Raw genomic sequence first — 3,300 nt, forward strand, 5'->3', positions numbered from 1 at the left:
GGGAGAGCCGTGAGCTGCTAGAGGACGCCGCGGCAGCTGTTCCCAGAGCCGCCCAGGCTCCAACGCGCCGCGAGTGCCCCGCGGGAGCGAGCGCGGAGACGCCAGGAGCTTCTTCTCCTCCCCACCTTGGCGGGCGGCTCCGCCCCCGGGGAGGGGGTCACAGCTACCGACTAAAAATAACCCGGAGTGAGCGCTGCGTGTCTCCCTCCCGCTCACACCCGGCCTGGTAGAGGGACTCCACTGGCCGCCCCGCACGTCCCTGCGCCCAGCCGGCTGCCGAGGGGCGGGCGGACGGGTCTGGCCTCGTATGGGAGACGCGCACCCAACGGGGTGCACCCGGACCCGGGGAAGCCGGCGCTGCGGCACCGGCACCGGAGCGGGAGGACGAGCGGGCCGCGCAGCACCTGCAGTCCCTCCTGGCCGCAGAGGTTGGGGCAAGGCGGGGCAGCCCCTGGCCGGGCGCCGGGAAGTACACAGCCACCTGATCTTTTTGTAAAAAGAAAAAGAAAAACGACCCCGATGAGCTTTTCCTTCTCCGGGGAAGCTATCTGTGTCCTAGTCTGTCGATGCAGTCAACCAACAGTCACTGTGTACCTACTATGCGTCAGGCACTGGGCCAGGCGCTGGGGACGCAGAGATGGAAACACACACACACAACATATACACCCTACCTTGCCTTCGAGGTATTGACATTGTAGAAGGAATTGAGGGCCGGGACAGACAATAAACATGTAAGTCAAAAGAAGATAATTGTGGCGGGTGTTAAGATAAAAGAGGAGAAGATAATGACTTGGGAAGAAAAAGCGCGGGGTAATTTCCGATAGCCTTCCCCCCTTTTGGCTGGGAGGCTGACCTGTGAGTCCCGGTTCCATGAATGGGAGGGAGGCAGATGGTCAGTGAGCTAAGGAGAGACGTGCATTTATTTATCTCGTCCCTTCCTGCAGGTGGGTAGGGGGTTTCCAGAAGGTCCCCCATCTCCTTTTGTCCCACTAAACCTCCCAGGCCTAGGTATGGTAAAGGCTTCCCCATCTCATTATGGTCTCCCGACCCGGCTCACTTCTTTCTAACCCTTCCTTTAAACTCTCCTGGGCCACTCCCACTTGAGCACGCCTTCTGTTTTGCACTAGAGCCCAAGTGATGATCAAGGAAGGTGTCTGTAAGGAAATGTCATGAAGAGGTGACATGAGTGAGGGAGATTTAACTGTGTAACAGTCTGGGGGAAGAATTCCAGATGGATGAGCCAGCAGCAGGCCAGCAAGACTGGAGCTGGTGAGGAGAGCACCAGGCGGGAATGATAGCTCGGGAGAGGCAGGCCAGGTCCCCCCTGCGGATGAGGGGCACACACTACCTTTTAGATTGTTGCCTGGGTATCCCCTGGTAGGCCACCAGGGAGCTCTGACCTACGTGAGCCCGGCGCTGGGTCCAGAGGAGCTCAGTATTCTTGGCCTGACCTCAAGCTAATGGATTCCCCTCTTCAGAATGGCTGCTGACAGGAGGTTTCTGACGGTGGCCGGAGGTCACCTGGGTGCCTCAGCCGCTAAATCTCTGTTCCCCGTCCAGAATCCGAGTTTAATCTTTGTCCAATTCTACTGCTATAATAGGGGAATGGAACAAAAAGCAGGCCTAAAATTCCACCATTACCAGCTTTGGAGTCAGACAGGCTTTAGTTTATTTACTTTGAAAACACTTATGTGGCACTTATGCTATGCCAGGCACTGTTCTAAGTGCATTACAAATAATTGACTAACTCAATCCTTATTCCAGCCCTGTAAGATAGGACTATTATCATTCCTAGGAGGAAACCAGGGTACAGAGCTGGTGGACAGGGAGGGTTGGATTCAAGCCCAGACAGCCTGGCGCCAGGTCTGCTCCTAACTGCACACCAAACTAGACAGAGTCCTGTCCAGACTCTGCCACTTACAGTGTGTGCCTCAGTTTCCTCATCTAAAATGAGGTGGATATAGTCATCCAGCAGAATCATTGTGAAAGGCACAAACAAGGGGACTGAATGTAAACAGACCAAAGCTGGACCTGACAAACAAGCCGTTGCTAAGTATAGACCACTGATCCTCACCTCCACCCTGCCCTCCAAAACAGAGGGAGGGAAAAGTATACAAAGAAGAGATAAAGAAGGCAAGCATGGGAAAGGGCTAAAGACATGTGGGCAGAAGATGACCTTGTTTCCATAAAGAAACATGGCAAAGCAAATAGTTCACAAAATGACTCTGGTACACTAATACAATACATGGCTTTGGGCAATGACATGGTCTGGCTCCATGTCCCCACCCAAATCTCATCTTTAATTATAATCTGAATTGCAATCCCCACATGTTGAGGAAGGGACCTGGTGGGAGGTGATTAGATCATGGGAGCAGTTTCCACCATGCTGTTCTCATGATAGTGAATGAGTTCTCATAGGATCTGATGGCTTAAAAGTGTCTGGCAGCTCCCTCTTTGTTCTCTTTCTCCTGCCGCCTTGTAAAGAAGGCACTTGCTTCTTCTTCGCCTTTTGCCATGATTGTAAGTTCCTGAGTCCTCCCCAGCCATGCGGAACTGTGAGTCAATTAAACCTCTTTCCTTTATAAATTACCCAGTCTCAGGTATCTCTTTATAGCAGTATGAGAATGGGCTAATAGAGGCAGGTTCCACTGCATGGAGTAACTAGGAGGAGGGTAAGTCAGCTAGCCCAGATGGTATATCTGAATTCATTTGAAAATGAGTATTAAAGTTTATCATATCCCTGATATATCTGGCATTGAAATTGGCATTTAAACTAAAACTTTTTTTTCTTTCAGTGAAAATACATTTTACATCTTTTAAGGTTTATAATCATAAGGTAACATTTGCTTTTTCTGAGCTTTTACCAATCACAAATTCACACAGGCTACCAAAGACCCACAGACTTAGAACCATAATAGAATTGAAACCCAGTGCTGCTATCAATAATATCCATAAATAGTTGTTAAGAACCTACTATGTGGAAGATACAAAAGACTATGCCCTTTAGGAGCTAATAATTTTGTGGGTTTTTATTTACTTAAATTTTTAATTTTTATGGGTACAGAGCTGGTATATACATTTATGAGGTATATGGGATATTTTGTTAAAGGCACAAAATGTGTAATAATCACACCAAAGTAAATGGCATATCCATTACCTCAAGCATTTATCTTTGTGTTACAAACAATCCAGTTATACTCTTTTAGTTTTGTGTGTTTGTTTTTGAGACAGAGTCTCACTCTGTCACCCAGGCTGGAGTGCAGTGGCGCAATCTGGGTTCACTGCAACCTCCACCTCCCA

General features: G+C 49.5%; 1 protein-coding gene across 1 annotated transcript in view; it reads right to left on the reverse strand.

Annotated features, from left to right (window-relative positions):
* Positions 1–1,050, reverse strand: part of LIMCH1 (LIM and calponin homology domains 1) — a 351,601-nt gene extending 350,551 nt beyond the window's left edge. The window contains exon 1 of the mRNA XM_011949047.1: positions 854–1,050. The gene's annotated coding sequence lies outside the window, so the exon portion shown is untranslated. The remainder of the gene's footprint in view (positions 1–853) is intronic.
* Between the last annotated feature and the right edge of the window lie 2,250 nt (positions 1,051–3,300).

Source organism: Colobus angolensis, unplaced genomic scaffold (genome assembly GCF_000951035.1).
Source record: "Colobus angolensis palliatus isolate OR3802 unplaced genomic scaffold, Cang.pa_1.0 Scaffold29, whole genome shotgun sequence".
Taxonomy (NCBI): Eukaryota; Metazoa; Chordata; class Mammalia; order Primates; family Cercopithecidae; genus Colobus; species Colobus angolensis.